The 26,119-nt window shown below is 39.4% G+C and overlaps 1 long non-coding RNA gene across 1 annotated transcript in view; it reads right to left on the reverse strand.

Moving 5' to 3' along the window:
• The window catches only part of LOC128648179 (uncharacterized), a 94,793-nt gene extending 89,874 nt beyond the window's left edge, over nucleotides 1-4,919 (reverse strand). Inside the window, exon 1 of the long non-coding RNA XR_008400527.1 lies at nucleotides 4,736-4,919. This is a non-coding gene — a long non-coding RNA (uncharacterized LOC128648179). The remainder of the gene's footprint in view (nucleotides 1-4,735) is intronic.
• Between the last annotated feature and the right edge of the window lie 21,200 nt (nucleotides 4,920-26,119).

Here is a 26,119-nt window from a genome sequence, read left to right on the forward strand (position 1 = left end):
AAACCTTAGAAAAATCAGTCTTGAGATATTTCTTGGCCCAGTCTTGACGTTTCAGCTTGTGTGTCTTGTTCAGTGGTGGTCGTCTTTCAGCCTTTCTTACCTTGGCCATGTCTCTGAGTATTGCACACCTTGTGCTTTTGGGCACTCCAGTGATGTTGCAGCTCTGAAATATGGCCAAACTGGTGGCAAGTGGCATCTTGGCAGCTGCACGCTTGACTTTTCTCAGTTCATGGGCAGTTATTTTGCGCCTTGGTTTTTCCACACGCTTCTTGCGACCCTGTTGACTATTTTGAATGAAACGCTTGATTGTTCGATGATCACGCTTCAGAAGCTTTGCAATTTTAAGAGTGCTGCATCCCTCTGCAAGATATCTCACTATTTTTTACTTTTCTGAGCCTGTCAAGTCCTTCTTTTGACCCATTTTGCCAAAGGAAAGGAAGTTGCCTAATAATTATGCACACCTGATATAGGGTGTTGATGTCATTAGACCACACCCCTTCTCATTACAGAGATGCACATCACCTAATATGCTTAATTGGTAGTAGGCTTTCGAGCCTATACAGCTTGGAGTAAGACAACATGCATAAAGAGGATGATGTGGTCAAAATACTCATTTGCCTAATAATTCTGCACTCCCTGTATAACTGACCCTAATTAGCCACAGCAGAGAAGGTAACACAAGTAACAACATGGCAGCTCCCAGTGTTTTATAGACACTAAAATGTTACACTTATTTTGTCACTATTTAAACAACTAATGAAACTTTAAAAGATACAACTACATGTTAGTCATGGACTAATCTTTTCTTTGAATGCATCATTCTATCTAGCATGTATTTAGTGTTTAATGTCACTTTAAATAAACAACATATGTTGAGCGGCAATTAGTACAAGTATCCATGGAGAAGACTCTCTGGGGCATATGTATCAGGTTCCGTATGGAGCTTGATGCCCCGTGTTTCTGGCGAGCCTGCATGCTCGCCAGAAACAGCAGTTATGAAGCAGCGGTTACAAAGACCGCTGCTCCATAACCTGTCCGCCTGCTCTGAGCAGGCGGACAGACATCGCCACAATACAACCCGATCGAGTACGATCGGGTTGATTGACACCCCCTGCTGGTGGCCTATTGGCCGCAAGTCTGCAGGGGGCAGCGTTGCACCAGCTGCTCTTGTGAGCTGCTGGTGCAATGCTGAATACGGCGAGCGTATTGCTCGCCGTATTCAGCGAGGTCTAGCGGACCTGATCCGCAGTGTCAGATCAGATCCGCCAGACCTTGATACATATGCCCCTCTGTGTGGTTGATGACTGAAAACTATTTCCTACAAGCGTATGTGTACATTCCTTACAGCTGCTGGTCCCACATTTATAATGGCCTTTGTGCTGTAGCCAGATACTGCCTTCTTGCTTTGAAACCTTAATTTCACTCAGGGCCAGAATATTACCCAGGGTTCTATTCCATCTGGGAATACATTTACAACCTTTCGATACCCAGACGAATAGTTCCTCATCCCCCTGTAAAATAGGTAAACACAGTTTGATAATCTTGGTGATCTCCTCAAACTGATTGCTGTAGCTTGCCACAAAAACTGGTATATTATTCACCATGTCCTTCTTCTGCATCTTCCCTGTATACAACATAGTATCTCAGTTTATTTCTTTCACCGCATTATACGCCTTGTCTATCAAATATCAGGGAAAACCCATTCTAACAAAGTGTTCTTTTAATTCTTCAGAAGACTTCAAAAATACATCTTTTCTAGAACAATTCCTCTTAAAGTGAATGTAAAGTCAGCTGTTCACATAAATACTGCATTAAACGTTATGTAAAAATAGGTCTACTTTATTTTATCATTATTTTAATAATTATTTTATTGCCTTGTATTTTAACTTTATATACCTTCGTTCAAACTACAATTCCTCCGCCCGTCATTTTAGATTTTTGATTGATAGAATATGCTAAATATACTCAACCAATCATAGAATCCTCCCGGGGGACCAAACCCCTTTTCGTGACGTCACTCGTTCTGAAAGCGCATGCGTTAGATCGCTATTCTTCCACTGAGCTCGAACGCGCGTTCACGCTTCGCCCATGTGCTGTACAATTTTTTTCGGTCTTTATCATTTATTCTACAATCTTCCTACCGCCAGGTAAGCTGTGATCGTACCAGGTCTGATTTTAAACCATTTTGAATGACTTCGTAACCATACTTTATAAAACTGAACATTATTGTGCTGTATATAAAACGTAAATATGATAATTGGCAATATGTATAAATCGATTATTGTATAAACAAACAAATGAATTTTATTTCTTTACCAGAATTTGATATTACAATTATTTCATCAATAGAATTGAAAACTTTATTTTAGGGTCAAAATTGCAAACATCTATTAGAGTATTTTATGTATGTACATATTATATATTACAATAAGAAATATATAATTAATTTAAATATTATTGAAAGCATCTATCTGACAATTTCAATATTAAAAGTGTATACTTTTACTAATATGTTCTTTATACCAATTTTAAATCTATTTATATAATAAACTACATTTATATCACTAAAGATAATGTTGTAAATGTAATATATATATATATATATATATATATATATATATTTTAAATAAATCAATATTGCAGAGATATAGTCTATTAGTTATAAGTACAAATCATTTTTTGAATTATAAGTATTTTCTACACTGTGCAATTTACATGGTGCACTTTGTTTAAATATTTTTTTGGGGGGGGAAGAATAAGAATATATATATATATATATATATATATATATATATATATATATATATATACTGTATATATATATAGTTTGCTTTTTGAGGTACATAATAAATATTGCCCAAATTTACAATTATACTTACATGTAAATATCGTAGGAAATGTAGTATTTTGAAAACAACGGCGATACAATGTCAGCTGCTGAACTCAATGCAACAATAGTATTTAATGAATGTATTCATTCATTGAATACTATGTTGCTATTCAACTGAAACGCAGTGGAACGCATGCGGGGTTGATGATGGGAGCGCGCTTTGCCACTATGTAAATAGTGGATGGGACCGCTCTATATATAACAAGGATTAAAATAAGGAAGTAGCGGATGGGAGGAGCTGCTCTGGAAAATGACCGGTAATTGGTGATAAAAATATAACATTTATTTATATATTTTTTTTTAAATGCGGTTTTAATAATAGACATACAAGGAATTAAGATGTGACCTCAAAACAAAGAAAATTAACATTCACTTTAAGTCTAATGAATTCTCTTTTCAATATTCCAAATCTAGTGTATCTTGGATGCATACGCCTAGAATGTAATAAGATGTTTCCTGCTATTGGTTTTCTGTGTAACTTAGTCTCTATCCTATTATAGGTGCACTGTAAATTGAGATCCAGATAATCTATCTGGCTATTGTTGTAGGTTGTCAATGTACCTCTTGTAAAACACTATATTTGTCTCATGGACGTTCCCATCCCAACAGATCTGGGATCTCATAAAAAGGTTGGCAAAAGCTGGGGAAAAGGTAGCCCCCATAGCTGTCCCTCATCTTTGGATATAGAACGTAACCAAAAGAAAAATAATTATGTGTAAGCAAAAATCTCAAAATCCTCAGGACTCAAGAATCTTTATATATCTGTGAAAAATCTGTGTATACATGCAAAAATAACGTATGGCCTCAATCCCCTTTTCTAAAGGTATGCTAGAATATAAACTGACTACATCAACTGTCATCCAGCTGTGATTCGGACTACATTCCATTTTTCCTAACATTAACAATAATTCTTTGGTATCTTTCACCCCTATAAACCTAATAAATATTATCACTACATAGATGATATTTCCATCATATGGACAGAAGGAGAAGAAAATTTGCAAACCTTCCATAACTCATTTAAAGGGACACTGTACAGAAACATTTTCTTTCGTGATTCAGATTGAGCATGAAATTTTAAGCAACTTTCTAATTTACTCCTATTATCAAATTTTCTTCATTCTCTTGGTATCTTTATTTGAAATGCAAGAATGTAAGTTTAGATGCCGGCCCATTTTTGGTGAACAACCTGGGTTGTCCTTGCTGATTGGTGGATAAATTCATCCACCAATAAAAAACTGCTGTCCAGAGTACTGAAACCAAAAAAAAGCTTAGATGCCTTCTTTTTCAAATAATGATAGCAAGAGAATGAAGAAAAATTGATAATAGGAGTAAATTAGAAAGTTGCATAAAATTGCATGCTCTTTCTGAATTACAAAAGAAATTTTTTGGGTACCGTGTCCCTTTAACTTATTCCATCCATCAATTACACTTAAAATGAACTTTTCAAAGTGTTAGCCTCTTGGACTTCACAATAACCACAAACAATGGCAATCTCTATTCATTCTTCTACAAAAAACCCACATACAGATGTAGCTACCTTCACAGCACCAGCTATCACCCCACTATCACACCATGCAAGTCATCATCTATAGCCAAACTATAAGAAACTGTCAGGATTTTCTTTTGGCCCTTCCCCCTTCTTCTTTAAAAGCTTCCCCTCAGCTGCAGACAAGTGCTTAGTAATTTGTCTAGCTTTCCTAACAGTGAGCTGAGCTGCAGTGTGTTTGTTGTTAATGCCTGTCTAATGCAGGGATTTATACAGCAAATTCTACTCAAAGACTTTCTCCCTCATTTGGGGTTACTGTTTCTACATATCCCCAACTTTCTGGAAGTTACACTTACTTGGAAGAGTGTTGTACCACAGTTACTGAGCACTTTCGTGTCACTACGATTCCTGGAATTCCCTGCAGCTACTATTACGGCTTTTGTGCAACATTGTGAAGCCTGTCTGCCATCCAACCTCCTACTCTGCACCCCTCTCTAAATCAGAGTCGTTTCACTGAACTTAGTAACGCTCCTCTTTCTCTGTGAGCCGCAACCGGATGTTTCTTTCCATCTCATATGGAGGTCACATGACCGCGGCTCTATACAGCTGATCAGCCGCTCTCCTGTCTAGCCGCACTAGCTAACTCTGAGCTGAATTGAATGCAGCGTGTCTCCAGTCCTTACGCTGCTCCATCCTCTCAAACCGGAGTTATGATTAAGCTGTCTGGACATTGTAACTCGCAACCTCCAATTGTAACCTTGCTGCATACAGCTTTTCTCACTCTCCAGAACGACTAAGCACCCTGATCTTAAAGGGACAGGCTTACAGGTTATTTTTTTTTACAAAAGTGGATTCACCTATTAAGCAGGTTATCTCTTAAAGGGACAGCAACCTGTATCCTTAAAGGGACAGTAAACCATAAAAAAAATGTTATATAATTCTGCACATAGTGCAGAATTATATAACATTATAATAGCGCAAACATTGTAAAACCAGATTTCCCCTTTGAATTTAAAAAATAACTGCTGTTTTACAAACCCGCTCCCTGTGATCTTCTGAGCGGGTCTGTTTTTTCTAACAGCGCATCGGGCCAGCTGTATAGTCACAGCCCGGCCCGACCGCGCCATAGCACTAAGTGCAGCTCGCTCCTGCTGTCGGGCCAGGCTGTGACTATACAGCTGGCCCGATGCACTGTTAGAAAAAAACAGACCCGCTCAGAAGATCACAGAGAGCGGGTCTGTAAAACAGCAGTTATTTTTTAAATTCAAAGGGGAAATTTGGTTTTACAATGTTTGCGCTATTATAATGTTATATAATTCTGCACTATGTGCAGAATTATATAACATTTTTTTTATGGTTTACTGTCCCTTTAAGTTCTCACAAGTCAAGGATAACTTAGCTATAGATTCAACAGCCTTCGAATAGCTCACAAAATACTACTTAACAGATTTTGGTACAGTAGTATAATTGCAGGATCTTTTCCAATAATTTCACTCTCAGGCAATTACTATATTTCCAGTATATACAGGAAATACAGTGGCCACAGTGATACAATCCACTTAATAAGGTCTACAGTTGTGTTCCATCCTAATCCAATCCTCACAGAAACCATTGCATTATCTCTAATAATGAGGACCATGATAAAAATCTGAAGACACTGTTTAAATCATTACGAGAAAATGGATAAAAGACAATAAACAAAAAACAAAATCTGCCCTAAATGCATCACATAAACAACTACTGGAATACAAAATGTAGGAAAGTACAGCACACAGTCCTTTAATAGTGACATTCAACACTGCTCTAGAGAACATATGCAAAATCATAAAAGATATACAACTACTGCTTGAAGAGGATACCACACTTAAAGGGACAGTCAAGTCCAAAATAAACTTTCATGATTCAAATAGGCCAAGTAATTTTAAACAGCTTTCCAATTTAATTTTATCACAAATTTTCCTTTGTTCTCTTAGTATTCTTAGTTGTAAGCTAAACCTAGGAAGGCTCATATAATTTCTTAGACCTTGAAGGCCGCCTCTAATCTGAATGCATTTTGATCTGTACCTTGAAATCTTCCGGTGAGGGGTCGCCTGGTATACTTCACCACTTTACCTTACTTAGAAGATGTGGCGGCACTCGATTTGCGCTTGTATCCTTGCAGCGTCGGTCCCTCTCACTGTCTCAGCTGGATACAGTCTGTTGCAATTTCCTTCACGCTCGGCACGCTCACCTGGGTTCAGGTCTCCAATCAGGAGCTAGTACCTTGGCCTGGTTTTCAAAACTCACAAGTGATATGTTTCTTTTTTTGAAATCTACAAAGTATCCAATTGTACAGAGCGCTCTGGATACTTTGTGTATTTTGAAAAAAGAAACATATCACTTGTGAGTTTTGAAAACCACGCCAATGTCTTGATTGGAGACCTGAACCCAGGTGACCGTGCCGAGCGTGAAGGAAATTGCAACAGACATTGGTCCCTATTTATCAAGCTGTCAACTGCAAATACGCTGGAATTCTGCAGCGTAATTGTGGCGAGCCTGATTCGCCTTATTTATCAAAGGCTACAGGCCGGCAAAAGTAGAATTTTGTGACGTAACATACGATCCGCTGGTTTCAGTCTGACACAGATCGATGCTTATGTCACTACAATGTTCCAAATGCAAATTTGGCACTATCTGACTACTTTTGCTAGTTATCAAAATTCTACCAGGTACGCTCGGCACTATTCCGGCCCAGCGTACCTGGTTTTCAATCCACCGACCTGGAGGCGGCGGATGCCATGGGAATCAATGGGAGTCTGAAAGCAGCGAAAGCTTATGATCGCTGCTGCCCGATATCCCATTGATTCCTATTAGAGAATAAAAGTTATGTTTACACCTAACACCCTAACATATACCCCGAGTCTAAACACCCCTACATTATACTTATTAATCCCTAATCTGCCGCCCCACCACCACCGCCACCTACATTACACTTATTAACCCCTAATCTGCCACCCCGACACCGCCCCCACCTACATTACACTTATTAACCCCTAATCTGCCGTCCCCAACGTCGCCGCCACTATATTAAATGTATTAACCCCTAAACCTAAGTCTAACCCTAACACCCCCTAACTTAAATCTAATTTAAATACATCTAAATAAAATTCCTATCATTACCTAAAAAATTCCTATTTAAAACTAAATACTTACCTGTAAATACTAAGCTAGCTACAATATAACTAATAGTTACATTGTAGCTAGCTTAGGGTTTATTTTTATTTTACAGGCAAGTTTGTATTTATTTTAACTAGGTAGAATAGTTACTAAATAGTTATTAACTATTTAATAACTACCTAGCTAAAATAAGTACAAAAGTACCTGTAAAATAAAACCTAACCTAAGTTACAATAAAACCTAACACTACACTATAATTAAATACATTAACTAAATTAAATACAATTACCTAAATTAAATTAACTAAAGTACAAAAAAAACAAACACTAAATTACAGAAAATAATAAACAAATTACAGATATTTAAACTAATTACACCTAATCTAATAGCCCTATCAAAATAAAAAAGCCACCCCCCCCCAAATAAAAAAAACCCTAGCCTAAACTAAACTACCAATAGCCCTTAAAAGGGCCTTTTGCGGGGCATTGCCCCAAAGTAATCAGCTCTTTTACCTGGAAAAAAAATACAAACAACCCCTCAACAGTAAAACCAACCAGCCACACAACCAACCCCCCCCCCAAAAAAAATAACTAAAAAAATCTAAGCTCCCCATTGCCCTGAAAAGGGCAGTTAGCTCTTTTGCGGCCCAAAGCCCTAAAAATTAAACCCACCCAATACACCCTTAAAAATACCTAACACTAACCACCTGAAGATCGACTTACCGGGAGATGTCTTCATCCAAGCCGGGCGAAGTGGTCCCCCAGATGGGCAGAAGTCTTCATCCAAGCCGGGCGAAGTGGTCCTCCAGACGGCAGAAGTCTTCTATCTTCATCCATCCGGCGCGGAGCGGCTCCATCTTCAAGACATCCGACGCGGAGCATCCTCTTCTGCCGATGACTACCCGACGAATGAAGGTTTCTTTAAGTGACGTCATCCAAGATGGCGTCCCTTAGATTCCGATTGGCTGATATAATTCTATCAGCCAATCGGAATTAAGGTAGAAAAAATCCTATTGGCTGATGCAATCAGCCAATAGGTTTGAAATCCAATCCTATTGGCTGATCCAATCAGCCAAGAGGATTGAGCTCACATTCTATTGGCTGATTGGAACAGCCAATAGAATGCAAGCTCAATCCTATTGACTGATTGGATCAGCCAATAGGATTTTTTCTACCTTAATTCCGATTGGCTGATAGAATTCTATCAGCCAATCGGAATCTAGGGGACGCCATCTCGGATGACGTTACTTAAAGGAACCTTCATTCGTCAGATAGTCATCGGCAGAAGAGGATGCTCCGCATCGGATGTCTTGAAGATGGAGCCGCTCCGTGCCGGATGGATGAAGATAGAAGATGCTGTCTGGATGAAGACTTCTGCCGTCTGGAGGACCACTTCACCCGGCTTGGATGAAGACTTCTGCCCATCTGGAGGACCACTTCGCCCGGCTTGGATGAAGACTTCTGCCCGTCTGGAGGACCACTTCGCCCGGCTTGGATGAAGACGTCTCCCAGTAAGTCGATCTTCAGGGGGTTAGTGTTAGGTTTTTTTAAGGGTGTATTGGGTGGGTTTTATTTTTAGGTTAGGGCTTTGGGACGCAAAAGAGCTAACTGCCCTTTTAAGTGCAATTCCCATCCAAATGCCCTTTTCAGGGCAATGGGGAGCTTAGGTGTTTTTAGTTAGTTTTTTTTGGGGGGGGTGGTTGTGTGGGTGGTGGGTTTTACTGTTGGGGGGGTTGTTTGAATTTTTTTTTTCCAGGTAAAAGATCTGATTACTTTGGGGCAATGCCCCGCAAAAGGCCCTTTTAAGGGCTATTGGTAGTTTAGTTTAGGCTAGGTGTTTTTTTATTTTGGGGGGGCTTTTTTTATTTTGATAGGGCTATTAGATTAGGTGTAATTAGTTTAAATATCTGTAATTTGTTTTTTATTTTCTGTAATTTAGTGTTTGTTTGTTTTTGTACTTTAAATAATTTAATTTAATTTAGGTAATTGTATTTAATTTAGTTTATTTATTTAATTATAGTGTAGTGTTTTATTGTAACTTAGGTTAAGTTTTATTTTACAGGTACTTTTGTATTTATTTTAGCTAGGTAGTTATTAAATAGTTAACTATTTAGTAACTATTCTACCTAGTTAAAATAAATACAAACTTGCCTGTAAAATAAAAATAAATCCTAAGCTAGCTATAATGTAACTTCTAGTTATATTGTAGCTAGCTTAGGGTTTATTTTACAGGTAAGTATTTAGTTTTAAATAGGAATTATTTAGGTAATGATAGGAATTTTATTTAGATTTATTAAAATTAGATTTAAGTTAGGGGGTGTTAGGGTTAGACTTAGGTTTAAGGGTTAATAAATTTAATATATTGGCGGCAACGTTGGGGACGGCAGATTAGGGGTTAATAAGTGTAATGTAGGTGGCGGCAGTGTCGGGCGGCAGATTAGGGGTTAATAAGTGTAATGTAGGTGGCGGCGGTATCGGGGGGGCAGATCAGGGGTTAATAACATAATGTAGGTGGAGGCGGTGTAGGGGGCGGCAGATTAGGGGTTAATAACATAATGTAGGTGGCGGCTGTGTAGGGGATGGCAGATTAGGGGTTAATAACATAATGTAGGTGGTGTTGGACTCCGGGAGCGTCAGGATAGGGGTTAATAAATTTATTAGAGTGACGGTGGGCTCCGGGAGCGGCAGGATAGGGGTTAATACATTTATTAGAGTGGTGGTGGGCTCCGGGAGCGGCAGTTTAGGGGTTAATAACTTTATTTAGTTGCGGCGGCGTCCGGGAGCAGTGGGATAGGGGTAAAACAGTGTAGTATAGTGTGGGTGTTTAGTGACAGTATACCAATAAAGCTGGGAAAAAGCCGAAGAGCAGCGAGATCAATGACTGTTAGTTAACAACAGTCCACCGCTCATCGCCCCGTACTTGGTGCATGGCTTTTTGACATCTTTTTTGGTACTGCGGCAGCGATGTTATGCGATCTTAGGCGAGTGTATTGGTGCCGTTGAATGCAAGTAAGTTGACGGCTTGATAAATAGGCCCCATTATCCAGCTGAGACAGTGAGAGGGATGAACGCTGCAAGTATACAAGCACAAATCAAGTGCTGCCACATCTTCTAAGTAAGGTAAAGTGGTGAAGTATACCAGGCGACCCCTCACCAGAAGATTTCAAGGTACAGATCAAGTTGTTTTATAATATATCCAATGGATATCTCACTATATTGACTGTTATGTCTCTTTAACAAACAGCCGTAACATTCTAGGATCTTGTCTCTTTAAGAGCGGACTAAACATTTCACCATTGGCTGTGGAATTTTAACGTTCTAAACTTGTGAGCATTATATGTTTTGTAAGATACTCTTATTTGAAGTTTTTTTAGCTGTGTGTAGTATCATGTACTAATAGAAGTCACTAAGATTTTTTTCCACCGGTGGAATATTTTATGTATTGTTTGTACATCTAATTAGATGTGTTATTCGGTGCCAATATATTTTTTATAAAATTTGTTAAAATTGTTGATATTAACACAGTTATGCAATCATTTCAAAAACCTTCTAACACTCTCTTTAACTAATTCCATATTGTAGTGGTCTAGATCTTTTAGCGCATTTTCTTTTTTCATTTTTGACTTTCACCTTGGATTGGCTGCAGAGAACGATCCTTTTAGAATTTGCTGACCACTCTCCCCCTTACTCTCAGATAGATCCTTTGTACTAAATAACAAGATTATAATCACATGGAATTTTAAGGGACAGATTAAGCATTTTTAGAAAACTTAGGTTTATTTTTATTTATTTTTCAATCATTTTAGCATGCCATGTAAGTTTATAATGACTAAACCACCTATAATGACAGGTAATGTCTGTCTGGCAGCAGCACTAGTAGATATAGGGATATATATGAAATAAATACATTATATAATATAGCTAACTTCATTTTTTTTTTAAATGTATTTGCACCATGTTTGATGCTTGATGTCCCTGTTTCAGAAGTTATGAAGCAGCGGTCTAAAGATTACTGCTTCATAACTTGTCCACCTGCTCTGAGGCACAAATGTGCAGGGGGCGGCATTGCACCAGCAGTTCACAAGAAGAAAGGAGACATGACAGATTTAAATCAATTTTTGAATTATATTAGAACAACAGACAATGCCATTACGTTTACACATGAATTTCACACCAAGGGGCATATGTATCAAGCTCCATATGGAGCTTGATGCCCCGTGTTTCTGGCGAGCCTGCAGGCTCTCCAGAAACAGCAGTTATGAAGCAGCGGTCACAAAGACCACTGCTCCATAACCTGTCTGCCTGCTCTGAGCAGGCAGACAGACATCGCCGGAAATCAACCCGATCGAGTATGATCGGGTTCATTGACACCGCCCTGCTGGCGGCCTATTGGCCGCGATTCTGCAGGGGGCGGCGTAGCACCAGCAGCTCTTGTGAGCTGCTGGTGCAATGCTGAATACGGCGAGCGTATTGCTCGCCATATTCAGCGAGGTCTGGCGGACCTGATCCGCAGTGTCGGATCAGGTCCGTCAGACCTTCATAACTAGAGGCCCAAGTATTGACTAATTGGATCTCACACTTGTGGGTAATATTGATAAATACAAAGTTGATACTAAGATATATAAAAAAAACTATCACTAAAAACTCCCTACTTCATGCTAAAAGCAATCACCCGTTACAAACCTTCAAAGCAATAGCTAAGGGACAACACCATAGAATCAAAAGAAATTGTACTGACCCCACAGTATACAAAAATGAGGCCATACTATTAGACAGAGATCTTAGAGAGAGAGGTTATAGCAATAACATTATTAAGGATGCATGTCTCTCACTTGCCCAGATTGATAGAGAAACATTGCTAAGAGACAAAGGGGTTACCAACCCCAGACACAAAGAGACTAAGGAAATACAATTTGTCACACAATATTCAAATCCGTACACAGAGGTGTGTAATATTATTAAAAACATCTTCCCATATTGTCTGCAGAAGATTGCTTTGGTTTAAACCCCCAGAAACATGCACTTTTTCTTATAGGAGAGGGAGAACATTGGGCAACATTGTATCACCATCTGTACCCATTACACAGAAAAAACAATCATCAGGGTTACAAGTTAAGGGATTACACAAATGTGTTTATTTGGATTGTAAAGCATGTAAGCATGCTGTAGTGGGTAGTTATTTTACTTCAGCCATTACAGGAGAAACATTTACCATTGACAGCTGTGTAAGCTGCAGAACAAAAGGAGCAGTATATCTAATTGAGTGTAATCTATGTCATCTACAATATATTGGTAAAACCTTACGAGAAGTGAGATCCGGCATTAGGGAACATTTGTCAAGTATCACTGTAGATACTGAATGGAGTAGGAAAAGAGAAGAGAAGCTATTACCCATAGCTAAACACTTCATAGATAAACATACATGCAACACTGATTCCTTGAGATGGATAGTTGTAGAAAAAGTCTTTCTTTCTGTTAGAGGTGGAGACTTAGACAAAATTCTTAGTAAACGTGAAGTTTATTGGATATGGTGTTTGAAAACCAGGTTTCAATTCCAGATTCGATCTAATTAATTATTGGCAATACGTTTGACGTAAAACTCAGTATCTGATGTTCTGGATTTTTACTACTTTAGATTATATTTCCCACATAACGATGGAAGAAATAAGAGAATATAGTAACCATTTTCAATCAGATAAAGAGAAACCCAAAAATGTATGCATTGGGAATATATATATATATATATATATATATATATATAAGTCCCACACATACACTGTAGGTACACATAGACCATGACAGGATCAAAGTTCATAACCATGATATCTAGGTTTGATCATACCATTGAATTTGTTGTGTCGTTTTGACATCCAATGTAAATACCTGTGTTTTTTTGGGGATACATAATTACTGATAGTTACAAACAAGTGAATTTGAGCTGAGAGAAGCTAGTATTTAATATAGCAGCCCTCATTAATTATATTATAACACAATAGGTTAAGCATAATAAGTGGAATAAGAAATGCATGCATGATACATGCCTTTATTATCAGGGATTATAAGTTACCCTGGTACCACTATGATGGCTACCTAGGCATATAAATTAAAATTAATATTATCAACTTATATATATGAGAGAATGACAAGTTTGTATTTTGAGGGTTGCCAATACACATATTAGCATAAGTTAGGCATTTATGTTAGGCATTAATGGAGGCATACGCATATAGGCTACTTAGTGTTTGTATTAGTAGGTAGTCAGTACATGGAGGGTTAAATTATAGGAGCGTGTTTGAGACATATGTTTTTAATTATTTCATTAAGTAATTTGAGTGATTTTGTATTTAATGGCTGTAAAGACATAGGCCCATAGTTATCAAGGTCTGTCGGACCTGATCCGACAGTGCATATCAGGTCCGACAGACCTCGCTGAATATGGCGAGCAATACGCTCGCCGTATTCAGCATTGCACCAGTAGCTCACAAGAGCTTCTGGTGCAATGCCACCCCCTGCAGACTTACGGCCAATCGGCCGCCACCAAGGGGGGGTCAATCAACCCGATTGTACTCGATCGGGTTGATTTCCGGCGATGTCTGTCCGCCTGCTCAGAGCAGGCGGACAGGTTATGGAGCAGCGGTCTTTGTGCAGGCTCACCAGAAACACGGGCATCAAGCTCCATTCAGAGCTTGATACATATGCCCCATAGCATCCACAGGTCTATGAGTATGGCCTCAAGGAGCTGAAATGTGTTAGACTGGGATGTCTTTGTCTAACACTGCACCTATTTTGATTGTATGCTGTTGGTTTTAAGCTTTTTTTGGAATAAACTTATGTTTTTACTGGAACCACGTCTGGATGTCCTTTCCACTTTTGTCAATGATAAATGCCAACAGCGTATGCTGTCGGCATTTATCGATGTGCAGCGGACATGATACGTTACACTGTATCATGTCCGCTCAGACTATGTGAAATCTACCCCATGGAAAACAAGTCCCACTATTTGCACCATGTTTAATGCATGGAATACAAGTCCCACTCTCCACTTCGCACCAAATTTGACGCCATACTTTGCACCAAATTTGAAGCAATACTTCACACCAAATTTGACACAATAGTCAACCTCCTAAACAACCCACAAACTAGTAAAATGTTTCACCACTTTTTTATTGGGAAATGCATAATCACGTGATTAATGAAATCAGCCAATCTGATTTAAATATACATTTTCTACTATCACTAACGAATCAAATTGCTCTATACTTGTGTCATTGATCACTCATCAGAACTTGTAAATGCCATTGTTACATTGTGTATTATACATTGAAAGTATGTATATGTGAAATTAGTATTAAAGATAAACATTGATGATAACATAGGACACACAGGATAATATTTTTGACAATGATTTTAATAATCAAATTATGTTTGATTCAATATAATCTTAAACTGAAAGCTCAAAGGAATAGTCTACCTAACATTAAAATGTAATTAATCAGATACAGCAGAAATTAAAATCACCTCTTATGGGGCATATTTAACAATGTGCGAGCGGACATGATACAAAGTAATGTATAATGTCCACTGCACATCGCTGCTCAACGATAAATGCCGAGAGCATACGCTGTCAACATTTTTCATTGCACCAGCAGTTCTTGTGAACTGCTGGTGAAATGCCGCCCCCTGCAGATGTGGGTGTCAATCAACCTGATCTAATTCGATCGGGTTGATTTCTGTCCCCCTCCTCAGATCAGGCGGACAAGTTATGGAGTAGCAAACCTTTGATAGACTCTTTAGTCTAAGTGTACAAGTGTATTTTTACCGTATATATTGTTATTTTGTTATCAGTAGATTATATAAAACCTGCTAATTGTATATGATTTACCTCCATAAGAGAAACAGACTCTTATAAATACCCCCCATCTCCTTTTTTTTTGAGGACTTTGCAAGATTAATATTCACATTAATTTTATTGGTTTTGCTATATCTCATAATATTGAGGATACTGAATGTGATTGATTATATTTCTAATGGGGAGACTTGGAGGGCAATAGATTTAAATCTTTTAACCCATTAATGATCAACGACATGCAGGGTACGTCCTCCAAAAAAATACAGTTAAAATACAGTTAACTGCAATAACCATTTTTACCCCTCCGGTGCAGAGAGAGCCACTCTGTGGCCCTCTCTGCACCAACCATCGATGGCCGCAATCATTGGTGGGTGGGAGCCAAAGTGGGAGGCTGGTGGACAGCCATTGATGGGTTCTTCGTATGAGAGGATGGCGGGATCGGGAGCAGGGTTGCCGGGGGCACACATGGATGCGAGCACGGGGAGGGAGCGGGTGGGAACCGCTATGCTACGGAAAATGTATGGCAGCAAAGTAGGAAAGAAGGGGGGGGTGTTAAATAAAAATATAGTGTATAAGTGTCTAAAGGATCTGGGAGGGGGTGGGGGTTGATCTTTTGGGGGGGGAAGCTACACTACAGAAAAAAATCAAAAAATCAAAAAATGAAATGCTTTTTTTGTAAACTGGGTACTGTCAGACAGCTGCCAGTACCCAAGATGGATACTAATAAGTTAGAGGGGGAGGGTTAGAGAGCTGTTTGGGGGGGGGGGGGTCAGGGAGGTTGGGGGCTAAGGGGGGATCCTACACCGAAGCACATGTAAATATGCTAAAAAATAATTACAAGATAGCTTTTATTTTAGCACTGGCAAACTTTCTGCCAGTACTTAAGATTGCGGGGACAATTGTGGGGTGGGGGAGGGAAGAGAGCTGTTTGGGAGGGATCAGGGGGGGTGATGTGTCAGGTGGGAGGCTGATCTCTACACTAAAGCTAAAATTAACCCTGCAAGCTCCCTACAAGCTACCTAATTAACCCCTTCACTGCTAGCCATAATACATGTGTTATGCGCAGCGGCATTTAGCAGCCTTCTAATTACCAAAAAGCAACAACAAAGACATATATGTCTGCTATTTCTGAACAAAGGGGATCCCAGAGAAGAATTTACAACCCTTTGTGCCATAATTGCACAAGCTGTTTGTAAATAATTTCATTGAGAAACCTAAAGTTTGTGAAAATGTTTGTGAAAAAGTGAACAATTTTTTTTATTTGATCGCATTTGGCGGTGAAATATTTGCATGAAATATACCATAAAGGGGCCTAGATCAATACTTTGGGTTGTCTACTACACTACACTAAAGCTAAAATTGACCCCATAAGCTCCCTACAAGCTCCCTAATTACCCCTTCATTGCTAGCCATAATACACCTGCAAACAATGCAAAAGCCATATATGTCTGCTATTTCTGAACAAAGGGGATCCCAGAGAAGCATTTACAACCGTTTGTGCCATAATTGCACAAGCTGTTTGTAAATAATTTGAGTGAGAAACCTAAAATTGTGAAAAATGTAACGTTTTTATTAATTTGATCGGATTTGGTGGTGAAATGGTGGCATGAAATATACCAAAATGGGCCTAGATCAATACTTGGGGTTGTCTACTACACTACACTAAAGCTCAAATTAACCCTACAAGCTCCCTACATGCTCCCTAATTAACCCCTTCACTGCTGGGCATAATACATGTGTGTTGCGCAGTGGCATTTACCGACCTTCTAATTACCAAAAAACAACACCAAAACCATATATAGCTGCTATTTCTGAACAAAGGGGATCCCAGAGAAGCATTTAAAACCATGAGTGCCATAATTACACAAGTTGTTTGTAAATAATTTCAGTGAGAAACCTAAAGTTTGTGAAAACATTTGTGAAAAAGTGAACAATTTTTTTTATTTTAGCTCATTTGGCGGTGAAATGGTGGCATGAAATATATCAAAGTGGGCCTAGATCAATACTTTGCAATGTCTTCTAAAAAAATATATACATGTCAAGGGATATTCAGGGATTCCTTAAAGGGACATTCAACACTGCCCACAACAATAATCTAAGTTTCTAAACTAAGTATAAAGAGCAAGCTTCAACGTTCCCCCTCTCTCTTACTTACTGCCTTCACTGTTCAATCCTCATCGATAACTTCAAAATTTGTCTCCTAATATGGCTGCTTAACTCCCCCCACTGTGACGTACAACTCGCCTTCTTCAAACTAGCCGGCAGTTCTATCTCATTTCTCCTACTTCAATCCCAGCGCGTTCACGGGCATTAGCGCATGCGTGATACAATAGGAACATTAAAAGCGGAACCATAATAACCCAAGTTGTTTCCGTTCTGATTATCTTACTGTAAGTAATATCAGCGTAACGGAAACAACTTCGATTATTTTGGTTCCGCTTTTAGTGTTCCTAGTATATTGCGCATGAGCTAACGGCCGTGAACGCACTTGGATTTCAGTCCGGGGAATGGGCTCTCATTGGCTGCTAGTTTGAGAAAGAAGGCGAAGACGTCACGGTGGGGGGAGTTAGGAAGACATATTAGGACACCAATTTGGAAGATAACAATGACGATTCAACAGTGAAGGTGGTAAGTAAGAGAAAGGGGGCACCTTGCAGCTTGATCGTTTTATTTAGTTTTGAAACATAGATTAATGTTGTGGGCACTGTTGCATGTCCCTTTAAAGATATCAGTGTCCCAATGTAACTAGCGCTAATTTGAAAAAAAGTGGTTTGGAAATAGCTACTTGTATTTTTTGCCCTATATCTTGCAAAAAAGCAAAGAACATGTAAACATTGGTTATTTCTAAACTCAGGACAAAATTTAGAATCTATTTAGCATGGGTGTTTTTTAAGTTAGAAAACGTGTGTTTTTTTCCATTTTTAGCTCATATTTTATAAAATGTTTTTATAGTAAATGAGAAGACATGAAGAAAATAATGGTATCTTTAGAAAGGCCATTTAATGGCGAGAAAAACGGTATATAATATGTGTGGGTACAGTAAATGAGTAAAAGGAAAATTACAGCTAAACACAAACACTGCAAAAAGGAAATTTATACTTACCTGATAAATTGATTTCTTCTACGATACGACGAGTCCACGGATTTCATCCTTACTTGTGGGATGTTATCCTCCTTCTAACAGGAAGTGGCAAAGAGCACCACAGCAGAGCTGTATATAATAGCTCCTCCCTTCCCCTCCACCTCCAGTCATTCGACCGAAGGTTATAGGAAGAGAAAGGAAAAGTTAAAAGGTGCAGAGGTGACTGAAGTTGTAAATAATAAAAACTATAATCTGTCTTAAATTGACAGGGAAGGCCATGGACTCGTCGTATCGTAGAAGAAATCAATTTATCAGGTAAGCATACATTTCCTTTTCTTCTACAAGATACGACGAGTCCACGGATTTCATCCTTACTTGTGGGATACAATACCAAAGCTACAGGACACGGATGAAAGGGAGGGACAAGACAGAGACCTAAATGGAAGGCACCACTGCTTGAAGAACTTTCCTCCCAAAAACAGCCTCAGAAGAAGCAAAAGTATCAAATTTGGAAAATTTGGAAAAAGTATGAAGGGACGACCAAGTTGCAGCCTTACAAATCTGTTCAACAGATGCATCGTTTTTAAAGGCCCATGTGGAAGCCACAGCCCTAGTAGAATGAGCCGTAATTCTTTCAGGAGGCTGTTGTCCAGCAGTCTCATATGCCAGGTGAATGATACTTCTCAGCCAAAAAGAAAGAGAGGTAGTCGTAGCTTTCTGACCCCTATGCTTTCCAAAATAAACAATGAATAAAGAAGATAATTGACAGAAATCCTTAGTTGCCTGTAAATAGAACTTTAAGGCATGGACCATGTCCAGGTTATGTAACAGACGCTCCTTCTTAGGAGAAGGATTAGGAGACAAAGAAGGAACAACAATTTCCTGATTAATATTCTTATTGGAAACAACCTTAGGAAGAAAACCAAGTTTGGTTCGTAAAACCACCTTATCAGAATGAAATATGAGACAAGGCGAATCACACTGTAACGCTGAAAGCTCAGAAACTCTTCGAGCAGAAGAAATAGCAACCAAAAACAGAACTTTCCAAGATAACAATTTAATATCTATGGAATGCATAGGTTCAAACGGAACCCCTTGAAGAACTTGAAGAACTAAATTTAAACTCCAGGGAGGAGTAATTGGTCTAAATACAGGCTTAATTCTAGATAGAGGCTGACAAAAAGACTGAACATCTGGCACATCTGCCAAACGCTTGTGAAACAAAATTGACAAAGCCGAAATTTGTCCCTTTAAAGAACTTGCTGATAACCCTTTCTCCAATCCTTCTTGGAGAAAAGACAGAATCCTGGGAATCCTAACTTTACTCCACGAGTAACCCTTGGATTCACACCAATAAAAATATTTACGCCATATCTTATGATAGATTTTTCTAGTGACAGGCTTTCTAGCCTGTATCAAAGTATTGATGACCGAATCAGAGAATCCTCGCTTAGATAAAATCAAGTGTTCAACCTCCACGCAGTCAGCTGCAGAGAAATTAGATTTGGATATTGGAAAGGACCTTGAATGAGAAGGTCCTGTCTCAAAGGAAGTTTCCACTGTGGCAGAGAGGACATGTCCACTAAATCTGCATACCAAGTCCTGCGTGGCCATGCAGGCGCTATCAGGATTACTGAAGCTCTCTCCTGTTTGATTCAAGCAATCATGCGTGGAAGGAGAGGAAACGTTGGAAACACATAAGCTAGGCTGAACGACCAAGGCACTGCCAAGGCATCTATCAGTTCGGCCTGAGGATCCCTCGACCTGCATCTGTATCTTGGAAGCTTGGCATTCTGTCAAGATGCCATCAGATCCAATTCCGGTGAGGCAAACACCTCTGGGTGGAGTTCCCACTCCCCCGGATGAAAGGTCTGTCGACTTAGAAAATCCGCTTCCCAGTTCTCTACTCCTGGGATGTAAATTGCCGACAGATAACAAGAGTGGGCCTCCGCCCATCAAATTATCTTGGATACTTCTATCATCACTGAGGAACTCCTTGTTCCCCCTGATGATTGATATATGCCACAGTCATGATGTTGTCCGCCTGGAATCTGATGAATTTGTTCAAAGCCAACTGAAGCCACACCTGAAGCGCATTGAATATTGCTCTCAGTTCCAGAATATTGATTTGAAGTAGAGACTCCACCTGATTCCAAACACCCTGAGCCTTCAGGGAATTCCAGACTGCATCCCAGCCCAGAAGGCTGGCATCCGTTGTCACTATCACCCACGAGGATCTGCGGAAACAAGTCCCCTGGGACAGATGATCCGGCGACAACCACCAAAGAAGAGAGTCTCTGGTCTCTTGATCTAGATTTATCTGAGGAGATAAATCCGCATAATCCCATTCCACTGACCGAGCATGCACAGCTGCAGTGGTCTGAGATGAAAGCGAGCAAACGGAATGATGTCCATTGCCGCTACCATTAATCCAATTACCTCCATACACTAAGCCACTGATGGCCGAAGAATGGACTGAAGTGCTCGGCAAGTATTTAGAATCTTTGATTATCTGACCTCCGTCAGGAATATTTTCATGTCTACCGAGTCTATCAGAGTTCCCAAGAAGGGAACCCTTGTCTGTGGAACTAGTGAACTCTTCTCTATGTTCACCTTCCAACCGTGAGTTCTCAGGAAAGACAACACTGTGTCCGTGTGAGATTTTGTCAGTTGATAAGTTGACGCCTGTATCAGAATATCATCCAGATAAGGTGCCACTGCTATGCCTCGTGGTCTGAGAACCCCCAGAAGAGACCCTAGAACCTTTGTGAAGATTCTGGGTGCTGTGGCCAACCCGAAGGGAAGAGCCACGAACTGATAATGTTTGTCCAGGAAGGCAAACCTTAGAAACTGATGATGATCCTTGTGGATAGGAATATGAAGGTAAGCATCTTTCAAGTCCACGGTAGTCATATATTCTGGATCATTGGTAAGATTGTTCGTATAGTTTCCATCTTGAACAATGGGACTCTGAGAAACTTGCTTAGACATTTGAGATCTAAAATGGGTCTGAAAGTTCCCTCTTTTTTGGGAACCACGAAAAGATTTGAGTAAAACCCCTGTCCCTGTTCCGATTTTGGAACAGGACAAATTACTCCCATGGTAGAGAGGTCTTTTACACAGCGTAAGAACGCCTCTCTTTTTATCTGGTCTACAGATAATCTTGAAAGATGAAATCTCCCTCTTGGGAGAAAATCCTTGAATTCCAGTTGATACCTGAACATCTCTTGCCCAAGCCCGGGCAAAGAAAGAAAGTCTGCCCCCTATTAGATCCCATCCCGGATCAGGGGCCGCCCCTTCATGCTGTCTTTGTAGCAGCAGTGGGTTTCTTGGATTGTTTACCTTTATTCCAGTTCTGGTTGGGTCTCCAGACTGACTTGGGTAAAATTCCCTTCCTGCTTTGTGGAGGAAGAGGAAGCAGAGGGTCCTCCTTTAAAATTCCAAAAGGAACGAAAATTATTTTGTTTACCCCTCATCTTAACAGACTTATCCTGAGGTAAGTCATGGCCTTTACCTCCTGTAATATCAGAAATGATTTCCTTCAATTCAGGCCCGAAAAGGGTCTTACCTTTAAAGGGAATAGCTAAAAGATTAGTTTTTGATGACACATAAGCAGACCAAGATTTGAGCCACAATGCTCTACGTGCTAGAATAACAAATCCTGCATTTTTCACCGCTAATTTAGCAATTTGAAAAGTGGCATCAGTAATAAAAGAATTAGCTAGTTTGAGACCCTTAATTCTATCCAAAATGTAATCTAACGGAGTCTCAACCTTCAGAGACTCTTCTAGAGCCTCAAACCAAAAAGCTGTTGCAGTAGTTACTGGAACAATGCAAGCCGTAGGTTGTAAAAGAAAACCCTGATTAATAAATAATTTCTTTAGAAGACCCTCTAATTTTTTATCCATAGGGTCCTTGAAAGCACAACTGTCCTCAATGGGTATAGTTGTACGCTTAGCCAGGGTAGATATAGCTCCCTCTACCTTAGGGACCGTTTGCCATGAGTCCCGAATGGTGTCTGATATGGGAAACATTTTCTTAAAATTAGGAGGGGGAGAAAACGGTATACCTGGTCTATCCCATTCCTTTTTTATAATTTCCGAAATTCTTTTAGGAACTGGAAAAACATCAGTGTAAGTAGGCACCTCTAGATATTTGTCCATCTTACACAATTTCTCTGGTGGTATCACAATAGGGTCACAATCATCCAGAGTCGCTAAAACCTCCTGAAGTAACAGGCGGAGGTGTTCAAGCTTAAATTTAAAGGACATAACGTCCGAATCTGTCTGAGGTAACACATTCCCTGAGTCTGAAATCTCTCCCTCAGACAGCAATTCCCTGACTCCCAACTCAGAACACTGTGAGGGTACATCAGAAATAGCTAATAAGGCATCAGGGGATTCAGTATTCACATTAATACCTGACCTACTGCCTTTACCCTGTAACACTGGTAATTTAGATAATACCTCTGTAAAGGTAGTTGACATAACTGCAGCCATCTCCTGCAGAGTAAAGGAATTAGACGCACTAGAAGTACTTAGCGTCGCTTGTGTGGGCGTTAAAGGTTGTGGCACTTGGGGAGAATTGGATGGCATATCCTGATTCTCTTCAGACTGAGAATCATCCTTAGGCACACTTTCTTGACCTAAAATATGGTCTTTACAATGTAAGGCCTTTTCAGTACAAAAGGTACACAATGTAAGAGGGGGTTCCACAATAGCTTCTAAACACATAGAACAATGAGATTCCTCAAAGTCAGACATGTTGAACAGACTAGTAATAACCACAGAAGTCATTTAAACACTTTATTTATTGCTTTAAATATTTTTTTTAAAAACATGTACTGCGCCTTTAAGAAATAAAAAGCGCACAATTTTTCCAAAACTGCTTCAAGAATGTTAATTTGCTTTAAAAATTAACTGAAGCTTATTAATGGCTCCAAAAATTATTGCACCCCAGGAGTAAGGGGAGAAATGAACCTCTAAAGGTAACTTAAATCACAAGAATGTCAATTTTCACAAAAAATACCCCCTGCAGAGCTGTGGCGCCTACCTGCCCCCAGGGTACTTCAAAATTACTCGCCAACAATCCGGACCAGAGAATCACTGTCCAGGAGCAACCGGAGTTACTGCTTGCTGTTTCTCAGCCAGAAGGAAGTGCGCATCTGAGCGCACAAAATTAAGCCCCGCCCATCATGGCCGATGTTCGAGTAGGCCTCAAACAACCACATGGAGAAGCATTTTTTTAAGCAAACTAAGTGGAACATAAAAAACCCCAACAACATATCCAGTATAGCCACACCGGTTATTTAGTGCCAATAAACAAAACGATCAACAGTTTCTGCCTCTCCCAGTGTCTAATGTAATGCCCATTATATGAATGTCAACAGAATAAAACATAGGTCTCAGTAACATCCCTCTGTTTAACAGGTCTACTGCTTACCCCATTCCCTACAGGGAAATAAATGCCAGCCAGTTCTGATATATCAAGTCTCCTCAGAAATAAAGGGCTGCACATACCTCAATGCTGCTTGTAGCATGAAACTGTTCTCCACACTGAAGATGTCTCTTGTGTTACCTTCAGAAGTCTTGTGGGAACTAACATGGATCTTAGTTGCAGCTGCAAAGATAATCAACCTCAGGGCAGAAATCTTCTTCCATATCCCCCTGAGGGAAATAGTACTCACCGGTACCATTTAAAATAAAAAACTTCTTGATTGAAGAAACTATAACTAACACCTCACTTTACCTCTTCCTAGTATAACACAGGCAAAGAGAATGACTGGAGGTGGAGGGGAAGGGAGGAGCTATATATACAGCTCTGCTGTGGTGCTCTTTGCCACTTCCTGTTAGCAGGAGGATAATATCCCACAAGGATGAAATCCGTGGACTTGTCGTATCTTGTAGAAGAAAATGTAAAAATAGCCTTGGTCCCAAACAGACATAAAATGGAAAAGTGCTGTGGTCATTAAGGGGTTAATAAACGGAATTGCACTATTATTGTGTCTTCTGTTTTATGTTTCCATACTTATATATCGTCTGGAGGGAAGTTTCTAAAGACCTACAACTAACTCCAGGGAGCAAAGAAGAAAGAGTTGAACTGTAGACCAGTTAATTCTGGCGGCGGATATCGTGGATTGACTGACTCGAACCTAACTACCCTGTATTGCTGTTTACTTACCTCATAAAGATTCAGGTTAAGTCTTGTAAGTAGGCATTTTTCTCATTTCAATACCACAATAAGTTGAATTATTTATAAACATCATTGGTATAATAGAGTGGAGAACAATTTATATCTAGTATAAACGGAGTTGCACTATTATTGTGTGTTTTCTATTACTTTATGTCAACAAAACACGCATGAGAGAAAAGTTTCTGCCTGCCAAGACACACAGGAGGAACCTCTACATAGAGCATTCAGGAATCTGAGGGACCACTGGGACCAGAGTGACCTCCTCTAGGATATTGTGATGGGCTCTTACTTACCTCATATTGATTGAGGTTAAGTCCTGTAAGTAGTTATTCCTTCTAGTTTTGGAACAACCAAACAATGTGGGCATCACATGTATGAATTCAGCATAAGAATTTCTATCTTATGAACAATTCCAGATTTATTATATCAAAAGACTTTACATTTCCCAGACTTTGGCTTTCTATATTTATATATATATATATATATATATAGAGATAGATAGATAGATAGATAGATAGATAGATAGATAGATAAATTCAAGTCCAAGAGAACCCAGCACACTCACAGCAAAGCAGCCACCGGGGTGCCTTCCAACTCTGCATATAAATATTTCACAAAAGAAAGCACTCACCGGTATTTTAAATAACAGTTTTTACTGTGCAAAAAGCAAGTACATGTGAATGTTTTCGGGCATCCGCCCGTCCTCAGACATACATTTTACAATCACTTACCACCCTTATAAGTGCTCACCATGCTAAATCCCAAGTGATCCACTCTGCCACATCCGGAAACCCAGCAGAGCTCAAACGGCGCAACTGCGCATGCACCGAATGGACTACGGAGCGCCATCTAGGCCAACGAGAATGGCAAATGTTAAAAACATATAGATATACAAGTACAAAAACAACCGATATCCGCAAACAGATATTTCAATATGCACAAACATAGTAGTCTATAGCCAAAAAAGCTAACAGGTAAGGTAATGTACTAGACCTATGACACTGGGGACCAATATTAATATGCTACATCATAATATCCCTGCACAGTGTAAAGCGAGAGCGTGTAATGTGCATGAAAACCCTAAAGAGTATATCTCCACTGTCTATAGGGCAAAAAATACTCATAGATGCTAAAATAAACTAAACAGGTTCATAACTCTGTAGTGAGAATAGGGCACACCAACTGTCAGATGGTTATGTCAAATCCAGGAGTGATGCATCAGCTCACATAACCATAGCATGTCCCCACATGTTAATAAGCTGAAAAAACAACTACAAAAAAGAGAATAAACAGGATTAATTAATTAATGCACTGTCATGATGGGGCACACTAACTTCCATAGGCGCAGCTACTGGGCAATACCCTTATAACTATATATATATATATAGCACCATGATGTAAGGAGTATCTTATAAGTATTAGTCCACGTCAAGAAAATATATACGTAACCACTAGGTGTTCA

This window comes from Bombina bombina, chromosome 2 (assembly GCF_027579735.1).
Source record: "Bombina bombina isolate aBomBom1 chromosome 2, aBomBom1.pri, whole genome shotgun sequence".
In the NCBI taxonomy this organism is placed as follows: Eukaryota; Metazoa; Chordata; class Amphibia; order Anura; family Bombinatoridae; genus Bombina; species Bombina bombina.